General features: G+C 41.9%; 1 long non-coding RNA gene across 1 annotated transcript in view; it reads right to left on the bottom strand.

Moving 5' to 3' along the window:
* LOC141107202 (uncharacterized) overlaps positions 1-5,732 on the bottom strand; it is an 8,575-nt gene extending 2,843 nt beyond the window's left edge. The window contains exon 1 of the long non-coding RNA XR_012235810.1: positions 5,645-5,732. This is a non-coding gene — a long non-coding RNA (uncharacterized lncRNA). The remainder of the gene's footprint in view (positions 1-5,644) is intronic.
* Positions 5,733-12,313: the final 6,581 nt, after the last annotated feature.

Below are 12,313 nucleotides of genomic sequence, written 5' to 3' on the forward strand. Positions count from 1 at the left end.
CACAAAGGCCATGGGCATATGTGGAATTGCACCCCAAAATACATTTAGCTGCTTCTCCTGAGTATGGGGATACCACATGTGTGGGACTTTTTGGGAGCTTAGCCGCGTACGGGGCCCCGAAAACCAAGCACTGCCTTCAGGATTTCTAAGGGTGAAAATTTTTGATTTCACTCTTCACTGCCTATCACAGTTTCGGAGGCCATGGAATGCCCAGGTGGCACAAACCCCCCCCCCCCCCCCAAATGACCCCATTTTGGAAAGTAGACACCCCAAGCTATTTGCTGAGAGGCATGGTGAGTATTTTGCAGCTCTCATTTGTTTTTGAAAATGAAGAAAGACAAGAAAAAACTTTTTTTTTTTTATTTTTTCAATTTTCAAAACTTTGTGACAAAAAGTGAGGTCTGCAAAATACTCACTATACCTCTCAGCAAATAGCTTGGGGTGTCTACTTTCCAAAATGGGGTCATTTGGGGGGGTTTTGTGCCACCTGGGCTTTCCATGGCCTCCGAAACTGTGATAGGCAGTGAAGAGTGAAATCAAAAATTTACGCCCTTAGAAAGCCTGAAGGCGGTGCTTGGTTTTTGGGGTCCCGTACGCGGCTAGGCTCCCAAAAAGTCTCACACATGTGGTATCCCCATACTCAGGAGAAGCAGCAGAATGTATTTTGGGGTGTAATTTCACATATTCCCATGGCATGTTTGAGCAATATATCATTTAGTGACAACTTTGTGCAAAAAAAAAAAAAAAAAATTTGTCTCTTTCCCGCAACTTGTGTCGCAATATAAAATATTCCATGGACCCGACATGCCTCTCAGCAAATAGCTTGGGGTGTCTACTTTCCAAAATGGGGTCATTTGGGGGGGGGTTTGAACTGTCCTGGCATTTTATGCACAACATTTAGAAGCTTATGTCACACATCACTCACTCTTCTAACCACTTGAAGACAAAGCCCTTTCTGACACTTTTTGTTTACATGAAAAAGTTATTTTTTTTTGCAAAAAAATTACTTTGAACCCCCAAACATTATATATTTTTTTAAAGCAAATGCCCTACAGATTAAAATGATGGGTGTTTCATTTTTTTTTTTTCACACAGTATTTGCGCAGCGATTTTTCAAACGCATTTTTTGGGGAAAAAACACACTTTTTTAAATTTTAATGCACTTAAACCCACTATATTGCCCAAATGTTTGATGAAATAAAAAAGATGATCTTAGGCCGAGTACATGGATACCAAACATGACATGCTTTAAAATTGCGCACAAACGTGCAGTGGCAACAAAATAAATACATTTTTAAAAGCCTTTACAGGTTACCACTTTAGATTTACAGAGGAGGTCTACTGCAAAAATTACTGCCCTCGATCTGACCTTCGCGGCGATACCTCACATGCATGGTGCAATTGCTGTTTACGTTTGACGACAGACCGCCGCTTGCGTTCGCCTTAGCGCGAGAGCAGGGGGCGACAGGGGTGCTTTTTTTTTTTTTTTTAATAATTTTTATTGTTATCTCGGGGAATGTAAATATCCCCTATGATAGCAATAGGTAGTGACAGGTACTCTTTTTTGAAAAAATTGGGGTCTATTAGACCCTAGATCTCTCCTCTGCCCTCAAAGCATCTGATGACACCAAGATCGGTGTGATAAAATGCTTCCCCAATTTCCCAATGGCGCTATTTACATCTGGCGAAATCTAAGTCATAAAATGCTTGTAGCTTCCAGTTTCTTAGGCCATAGAGATGTTTGGAGCCACTCTGGTCTCTGATCAGCTCTATGGTCAGCTGGCTGAATCACCGGCTGCATTCTCAGGTTCCCTGTTGAGACAGGAGAGCCAGAGAAAAACACGGAAGACGGTGGGGGGGGGGCATTCCCTCCCACGGCTTGTAAAAGCAGTCTAGAGGCTAATTAGCCGCTAGGATTGCTTTTACATGAAAGCCGACCGCTGGCTGAAAAGAATGATACCAAGATGATACCTAAACCTGCAGGCATCATTCTGGTATAACCATTCAAAGTTGTGAATGGCGTACCTGAAGACAAAAAAATGGTTAACAATAAAGCACAGTAAACGGTAAAGTATAAAAAATTGCATACCTGAAAAGCAAACATGATAAAACATAATAACAATAAAACATTGCAGAATAGAATACAGTAAAAAAGAGCAGAACAAGAGAGAGAGAATAAAGAGAGAGAGAACAATAAAACGACAACTATTTTTTTTAATTTTATATATTTTTTTTTTTTTTTTTTTTACACTTTTTTTGTAACTTACTTTTATAACGGTAACCGGTTCCAGGTTCGGGTCTCTCAAAATGCGATGGCATCTTGGGAGACCCTGTGAAAGTGTGCCTAGTCTGTGCAATGCTGTACCCTACGCTAATACTCAACTAATGAATGGTAGCGTTCAAAACATTCACCAATGCAAAGACCAGGATTGTCAGGACAGGAGGGACAATAATAGCGGGTGTCACGCCTATATCCGCGCTTGCTGCAGACACGACATCTTTTTTGGGGGTTCGTTGGGTAGGGGTACTCGGGAGGACATAAAGAAAATGCCTCTCATGCAGCCGACTGCATTTGGTTGGGGATGTGAATGGGGGAAGTACGGGTGCTGCAGAAGTGGTGGGTTCCCAATTAGGATTGGCGAATGCAGCAGGAAGGGCACTATGGGCACGACGGGCCTGTGTTTGTCTTCTTGGTGGCAGCGCGACACTACTTGTGCTTGCCACCTCACCAGCTTGAACTGCACTTATGGGACTCGCCACGTCACCAAATGTGACTGCAGTGCTGGTTTGACTACGACCAGGGAGTACTAGGCCGCTGGCGCTTGCCAGTTCAATAAAAAGCTACCAAAAAAACTGTTAACTATCGCAGGGATCAGGCCTGACTCTGCGAACGCTGCAGTTATGCGTTTAGTGTTTTGTAAGTGACAGTGATCGATCGATACTGCACTTGGGTGGGCTGGGCCGGGCGGAGGGGCAAAATGCAGGTGCTAGCAGGTATCTGGGCTGATCCCGCTAACACTGCGTTTATGGGAACCCTAAACTGCTGGGGACGCTAGTATAGATCTGATCGGATCAGATATTGATCCGATCAGATACTATACCACTAAGGGAGGTGTACGGTGCGTGCGTGGGTGTTAGCGGTACTGGCGCTAATCTGACGCTGCTTGGGGCTGGTGCTTGCCAGTTCACCAAAATACTACCAAAAAAACTGTTAGCGATCGCAGGGATCAGGCCTGACTCTGCGAACGCTGCAGTTATGCATTTAGTGTTTTGTAAGTGTCAGTGATCGATCGATACTGCACTTTGGTGGGCTGGGCTGGGCCGGGCGGAGGGGCAAAACGCAGGTGCTAGCAGGTATCTGGGCTGATCCCGCTAACACTGCGTTTTTGGGAACCCTAAACTGCTGGGGACGCTAGTATGGATCTGATCGGATCAGATATTGATCCGATCAGATACTATACCACTAAGGGAGCTGTACGGTGCGTGCGTGGGTGTTAGCGCTACTGGCGCTAACCTGACGCTGCCTGGGGCTGGTGCTTGCCAGTTCACCAAAATGCTACCAAAAAAATGTTAGCGATCGCAGGGACCAGGCCTGACTCTGCGAACGCTGCAGTTATGCGTTTAGTGTTTTGTAAGTGACAGTGATCGATCGATACTGCACTTGGGTGGGCCGGGCGGAGGGGCAAAACGCAGGTGCTAGCAGGTATCTGGGCTGATCCCGCTAACACTGTGTTTTTGGGAACCCTAAACTGCTGGGGACGCTAGTATAGATCTGATCGGATCAGATATTGATCCGATCAGATACTATACCACTAAGGGAGGCGTATGCTGCGTGCGTGGGTGTTAGCGCTACTGGCGCTAATCTGACGCTGCCTGGGGCAAAGCATATCACCGCCGGGCGATCAGGGGGCTAAACCTTTATTCGGTAATAAACGGCGGGTGCCCTGACACTAAAAAAAATAAACAAACTAACCAGCGTCACCCGTAACACTTATACGGTGATCAGTGGTGAAAGGGTTAACTAGGGGGCCATCAAGGGGTTAAAACATTTATTAGGTAGTATATGGGGGTCCCTGTCGCTATAAAACGCTGACGGCGAACCTAAATATTTAGGTCCCTAACTAGCGTCACCAGCGACACTAATACAGCGATCAGAAAAATGATTGCTTAGCGACACTGGTGACGGGGGGTGATCAAGGGGTTAAAACTTTATTAGGGGGGGTTAGGGGGGTATCCTAGACCTAAAGGGGGGTAATACTAACTGTCCCAACACTGTAACTGTCACAAACTGACACTATGCAGTAATCAGAAAAAAAAAAAAACTGCTGGTGTCAGTTTGTGACAGGGGGGGGGTGATTGGGGGGGGATCGGGGTGTTTAGTGTGCCTGGCATGTTCTACTGTGTGTGTGTAGTGTTGTGCACTCACATACCTGTCTTCTCTCCTCGGGCCGGAACGGAAATTACCGAGCCGAGGAGAGATGACATCATTTCCTTTGCTGCTGTTTAGCATACAGCAGCAAAGGAATGATGTGATTGGCCGGCGGCGATCGCGAGGGGGGGGGCCACGAACGGATGGTCTCCCCCTCACCTCTGATCGCCGCTGGACAAAAGACGACCGCCTCGGGCACCGGGGGGGGGTCCGATCGGACCCCCCACCCGCGGAAGGCAAATCACGTATATGTACGTGATTTTGCCTGTCTGTGCCACCTTGCCGACGTAAATCGGCGTGAGGCGGTCGTCAAGTGGTTAAACATGGCACCTCATGGCAAAATACTCTCTTACAATAAAAATAAACTATGGTTCTGGGAAATGTCGGCGATTGTAACACAGTCAATTTCTGGATGACACATGCCATGGTAGCTGGGTGCGAGGCCATAAGATAGACTAGGTGAAAAGTGTAAAATCAATGGTGAAGAACGGAGCAGGACTGGACTGGCTGGGAACAGTAGTCCACCAAGCAGCACATGTAACTAATTAACTGAACTGCCAGGGGGAGGTAATGGAGGCCTCTGGCCTAGTAACAGCACCTAAATACAACCATCAAGTTGGGATATATATAGATATACATATATATATATATATATATATATATATATATATATATATATATATATATATATATATATGTATATCTATATCTATCCCAAAGCATGCTAATTAGTGAGCTGACTGCAAAAAAATAAGGCGACCTTGTATTGTTTTTTATGGCCAGGATTAGAAATGTTACCATAACAACTGGCAGAGAGAGATAAAAAAAAATGGGGGGGGTTAGAGATAAGGAGAAAGCTAACAAATAGGGTCTAGTTATATATCTTTCTTGGGATGAAAATACACACACAATATATCAATATATATCTATATCTATATCTACACATATTATTTGTATTTTTATATAGATATATATATTTATATAGAGCTATCTATATATCTATAGATAGATAGATAGATCTATATATATAAAAAATACATAAATAATATATTGTATGTGTATGTATATATATATATATGTGTGTGTGTGTATGTGTGTATATATATATATATATATATGTTGCTAAATGTATGTAGAGAGAGATACAGATTATATATATATCTATATATTTTAAATTAATAAATTATATGTTGCTAAATGCCTGTAAAAACCCACCTTATCCAAGCGCTGGAAATACACTGCTTGGAAGGTTAGGCATTTCTTTCTTTTATTATCTCCATGCTTAGTTTATTTTAGTTGTCATAACAACAGGGCGGGACCTTACTTCGTCGCTGCCTATTGTTATGGCAACTATACAAACTAACGGCGATACGAGCGCCGTTTAACTGCGCATGCGCGAGAAGGAGAGGTGCATGCTGGTTACCCAGCATGCTCCTCTCTACCGAAAACCAGGAAGAATAATCAACTAGGCTTCACATGCCCATAGCTAAAATGGAAACTGCCACAAGATCGCTGGCAAGAAAGGAAGTAAGTTTTTAAATATATTAAAGAACTGATCAAGCATAATTGATATGTGATAATGCATAGCTAGTATATGAATTTTGAGATAGAACAAAAATATATATAATATATATATATATATATATATATATATATATATATATATATATATATATATATATATATATATATTATATTATGAACTCCACTTTAAAAATAAAACTAGTTAAAAATGACATAGATATCTAATGTAACTTATCCCCCATCACAAACATGGTTTCCTAGATTGGGTATACCATGTGTGGTCAAAACATTCTTTGGCTCCCTCTAGTGGGGGAATTAAAATACCAAGTTGGATTTTGAAGTAGAAATGGTTGATTGTATTACAGTATGATAACAAAAAAGTTTTTTTTCTTGTTTTGTTTTTTTATGTTCTTTAAAAAAAAATTATAAATAGTTATTTATGAAAAGGAAGGGAATAAAGGTGGGAGCTAGCCCTATTTAACCACATAGCGTAATGCTGCATGTAGCAAACCAAAAGAAGAATATCAAAATAAGACATAGATAACATCAAAAAGGGTTTAAACCCTGTTAGAGGAAAACTGGGAAAAAATTTTCATGTACGCACATAAAGGTTCACTAAATGTCGCCACTCAAGAATGCGGCTTTAAAATCATCACTAGATGGTATAGAACCCCTACCTTATTGCACAAGTTCTCACCCCAGACCTTTGACAGGTGTTGGAGATGCAAAATTGAGGTGGGCTTGATGATTCACATCTGGTGGAGTTGCCCGCTTATCCAAAACTTTTGGAAAATGGTTCATGAAACCATTACGTCAATCACCTCAGAAAACTTAAGTTTTAACCCAGCACAATACCTGCTACACTATAATTCATTACCCAAAAGACAATACCTAAAGTCTCTAACTATGTTTATGATAAATGCTGCAAGACATTGTATCCCTTGCCACTGGCGCTCTAATTCTATCCCATCAAAAATAGAATGGTTTCGCAGAATAAACAAGATAGAAAGTATAGAAGAACTCATAAGCATATCTCAAGAAAAAATAATTAACTTTGCTTCAACATGGCATAAATGGATAGAATTCATAAACTCTCAGTCCTACAAAGCAATCAATATTTAATGACAAAAACCACTGTCGAGAAACAAGATTTATAAGAAGGTTCAAGAAATAACACACGGAAAATATAAATTGTTTGCCCACTCTCATCTTCCCCTTTTTTTTTTTTTCTCTCTCTCTTCTTTCTCCCTTCCTCCCCTCCCCCTCTCTCCCTTCTCCATTAAGACACAGTTTAAGCTAGTTAATGATTACTACTTCATTACAAGAATACCTCGATGTTACTTGAGTGTATGTATTAGCATAAAAATATTGATACTGTATAAAATCATACTGTCTCCATATACTGTTCTAAAATGTATTCAACCCAAATGTCATATGTACCACTTTTTCTGCAAATGTACCATTATAACGATATTTTGGGATTACTTGTTCTATCAATAAAAAACTTTATGAAACAAAAAGGGTTTAAAAAGTACAGTGTCTCCAACCACTTCAGATTAGTGTATAACAGAGATCCCTCTTTACTTAGATTTTGGGGGATAGACAAAGTCTGTCCCTATTGGAGGGGTCAAGATATGACTAAGGGAGTCTCCCAAATGGAGACCCGGTGGATATATAGGCTCCAGTCTCTATATCCCCGGGGCGTAAACTTAGATATAGATCTCAAATATTTTATTACAGATTATTAAACGAGTTAGGGCCTAATGAAAATGGGGTGGGCTGGGGGGGGAAACTTGTGGCTATGTTATATGTTTGTCATTATGTAATCGGCCTACCATGTATGACAAATCTCACCTCTAATTTCCTCCTGTCACGGAACGTCCCACACTCCGCTTGAGTGCTTTCGTCAGTATACCGCTTCCTAAGTTCTGGAACACGAGTCCAATGGATCTGGCTATAGGAACCCCCAAGAACTAGACAACACCAGTCTTTGAGTACATCAGGACTAACTCTTTATTTGAGATCTCACACACATTTATACACCAGGCTGACTCAAAGCTAACCTAATTAACATGAACTAATTTACTAAAACATTTACCCAGACCAGATGACAGACTTGTGGGTACCGAGCCTCACACAGTAGTATAAACACAATAGCTGGAGCTAATTACAATTAACAATACAAACGAAACCTAATTAACCTAATTAACATGAGCTCCAATAGGAGTCATCCCGTCTCCTACATTGTATAAAGCAGTGTTTCTCAACTCCAGTCCTCAAGGCGCCCCAACAGGTCATGTTTTCAGGCTTTCCATTATTTTGCACAGGTGATTTGATCAGTTTCCCTGCCTTAGTAATTACCACAGCTGTTTCATCTAAGGGAAATACTGAAAACATGACCTGTTGGGGCGCCTTGAGGACTGGAGTTGAGAAACACTGGTATAAAGGACAATGTGATCAGCTCATTCAATTAACATACATTACCATAAACATCAACACAGGGTTGATTAGAACAAACAACAATGAGTTGAATGCCCTTAGAACCTAGACTAAACTTATTTACATTAAACACATTATAGCTGACATCAGACAGGTGAGTGGAGTTGATGACATTAGCATCTCCTCACAGGATGTGTCCCAACAGTATAATTCAGTCTTATCATTCTAATATGGCATATAACAGGTTCCAGAGTCTGTGTGTTTTGGGGGGACATGGAGCTGAATCCAAAGTAACACCAACCCCAGGGTCCCCAGGCATACAACTCACAGAGAGCACCATTCCCCCAAATGCTAGGGCCCATAATCGGTGGGCAAGTGGCTTGCGTTCAGTCCCCTCCAATAGCCTCTGTCCCGGATGAGTCTGTCACACCTCCCTTTTGGTTTGTCACATATAGCATTCCCCTATGTGGTTAAATGGAGTTAGATCCCACCTTTATTTCCTTCCTTTTCATAAATAACTATTTTTCTGTAAAAAAAAAACAAAAAACTTTTTTTGCTATTGTACCGTAATACCCTCACCATTTCTTTTTCAAAATCTAACTTATGGTGTTTAAATCCCCCCCACTAGAGGAAGCCAAAGAGTGTTTTGTCCACACATGGTATACCCAACCTAGGAATCCATGTTTGTGATGGGGGATATGTTATATTAGATATCTATGTCATTTTAAACTAGTTGTATTTTTAAATAGAGGTTTTTATGAATTTATAGCTATCATTGTTAGTTGCAATTGTTTAGGTGTGTGCAGCATGGGTGGATGATATCCGGGAATGAGGTAGATTCCTTTTTTGTCCCCAATCTCCATGTTTGGGGAGCCTAGCCAATCACATCCTTTTGTCATTATAAAAGCAAACAGGAAAACAGAGAGTTCACCCCGGGCCTCACCCCTCCCGCTTTTGAATGGTGGTCCAACTAGGGCTTTCTAGGGATTGCAGATATTTGTGACCTAAAAGGCACGCTATCCAAAAGATTGCTGATATAAAAATACCAACTACCAAATTCTGAGCGCTATAGATTCACCCAAATACATTATCTTATGCAAACTTTATCACTTAAGGGTGACCTTGTGACAATGACCCCCATGGAACACATGTGTCGAAAATTCGATAAACTTAGGGGTCACATATCAGCAATCAATACTATTTTAACATATGTCTCAGTAAAACTGTCTTACATGACACAATGGGAATATGATCTACAGAAAACTCTGGACCTCGAGGAATGGCACTCAATAGCAATGGCAGCCTCTAAATCTCTTATCAACACCTCAATTACTGAAACAAATTATAAAGTTTTAAGTTAAGGTGGTATATGGTGCCGGCTAGACTGGCCACATTTGTGCCCGGTGCTACTCCGGAGTGCTTTCGGGGTTGCGGACAGGTGGGATCGGCATACCATATCTGGTGGCTTTGTCAACAAGGTACGGAGGTTTTGGATTAGGGTCTACAACTTTGTGTACACTTGTAGTTGCCATCTACCTCGGGAGCACTCGTGGTGAAGCTTTTATTTGAAGGAACATCAAACCAGAAGATTTAATTTATTTATGGTGTTGGGACTGTCACTTTGGACTTTACATATTTATTTGCTTTTTCAATCACCATATGCTTTTTCTTAATATTGTTCACATTCAATTTGTATATTTTAGCGTCAACACCTTTACAATTAATGATTTTAACAAACTTTGTTGCAGGATCCTACTGTGCCCATGTGCATCTAATGGGAGTGGTTTCATAATTATCAACCAGCTGCTGCACCTGCAGTCCTCTAATGACAAAAATTGCATGGTCAGCATCCCTTTAGCCATGTTTTCCTATTGGGAGTAGCACACCAAAAATGCCATTTTTGTTGCAGGGGATTCCTGAAATCTGACTTTTATATTAGTGCAGAATTGTGGGAAAATCAGTGAGCCAATCACACAAGCAGGAAATGACATATCTGGGGGGCGTTCTCTACATGTTCTGTGTACAGAACATCTCCAGGTAGCCATATTGCATTGCACTTTACAGAAATTTACAGAGCTGCAGATTGAAAAGGAAAGGTACATTTTAATAACATTCAATTACAATATGACTTGTGTCGTAATTGTGTATGCTATGATTTTATTTTTTTTGCTTGCTATTTTTTCCCCACGGAAGTGGTGTTATCCTTTAATGGCATCCCAGTCTCAGGCTGGGTTCACATTTAATTCGCATGCGGCTCACAGCAAGGGTCTAGTGCATCTCTGTTATCCATTTCAGGGACTAATCAGGCCCAAATTTTTGCCTGAAATCAGACCTGAAACGGAGCCAAAGATGCACAGCACCCCTGTACAATTCGCTCCACAACCACCACGGAGATGTGTGAACCAGCTCCATTGAGAGACAGGCACACTCTCCTGTCATGCAAATTGGATGCCGAGAAACCCGCATCCAATTCTCACTTGTGTGAACCCAGCCTTAGACCCCATACACTCTATTAGATTTTCTGCAGATTTTTGTCTTCAGATTGATCAAAACCATATAATATGAGGTCAAACCTTAAGAGTTTAAATTTGTATGCAATCAGGCAGGCCCTTGCACTACATGGTTTTGGTAAATCTAAAGGAAATCAGACAACAAAAGTTACATAATGTGTATGGGGTCTTAGTCCATGGGGTTCAATATAGAGTTGGCCCACCCCATGCAGTTGTAGCGGTAGGTTGCTACGAGTTACAAACATTCACCAAATCACCCTGCTGCTAGACCCCCATATATCACCTCTGAGACAATCATCAGTCATTTGCGTAGTTTTGTTGCGTTTATTGCGGGATACAACTTGATTGGGTTAAAGGAAGATATGGGATGCCCATAGCACTTATTGAATCGTCATCACATTTGTAGAACATTGATTAGCAGCTTTAGCCCTGAAAATGATGCACTTCTAACATTCACAGTCTGTTCTCCTGCATATCTCAACTGCAGACTATTGCTCCTCTTCCTCCTCTGCACTGACTCCTGCAGAGTATCACTACCTCGATCTCCTCTTGTACAAATCCTTTACTGCAAAACTGTTAGATTCCTGTCTCATCACTTTCAGTAAGACGAAAAGGATCACTCTGAATAACCCCAGTTTGATGGCTGTACTTTGTTACTGTAATAAAGTCTCTTGAATGGTGTTGCTTCAGCAAATCAATAAGTCAGAGGCATACAATACCTCCCCCCCAGCGGCTCAGTGAATTTGGTAGCTACACAGTCTTTTGGATGGTATTATCAGAGTGCTTTACCAGGCCAGAGATACTCGGTACCTCTCCCCAACGGCCTAACACACGGCAATAAGTGGACTACTGCTCCCAGCCAGTCCATAACTGCAAACGCTGCATTCCCCGGCCATAGCATTCTGCACTACTCTCAACAGTTCTCCTTTTGCTTCTTCCTCACTGACCTTCTCCAAAGTGCAAGCCTTGTGTTCCCCAGTCACAGCAGCTTGACACCAACTCCATGGTGAAGATCTTTATCCAGGAATACATCCTAGCAGCTCCTCCAGCCCTCCTCCGCGCTCCCCCCACGTGAGGATGCCCTGAGGCAGCTACCTAATACTCCATTCTACTTTTTCCTGCACCATCAGAAACCCTTGGGCAGCATGTGACCCCAGCTTATATGGGAGGCCTGTCCCCTGCCAATACCGAATGGGGATTGGCTAGAGCTCCTCACATGAGCTGCCTGCTACTCAAACTTCAGGTTCAGCCTCTGTTCCAGAACAATCTTCCTGAAAGCAGGGGAGGCTCCTCTGAGTCAGAGCACAAGTGATCACACCCACCACTACGCTAAACACTCCCAGCCTCAAACCAAAACAAACAGGCCCAACCTAAAGCACAGGCCTGTCTAAATTTGCCTACACTGATATCT

This window comes from Aquarana catesbeiana, linkage group LG09 (assembly GCF_042186555.1).
Source record: "Aquarana catesbeiana isolate 2022-GZ linkage group LG09, ASM4218655v1, whole genome shotgun sequence".
Lineage (NCBI taxonomy): Eukaryota > Metazoa > Chordata > Amphibia > Anura > Ranidae > Aquarana > Aquarana catesbeiana.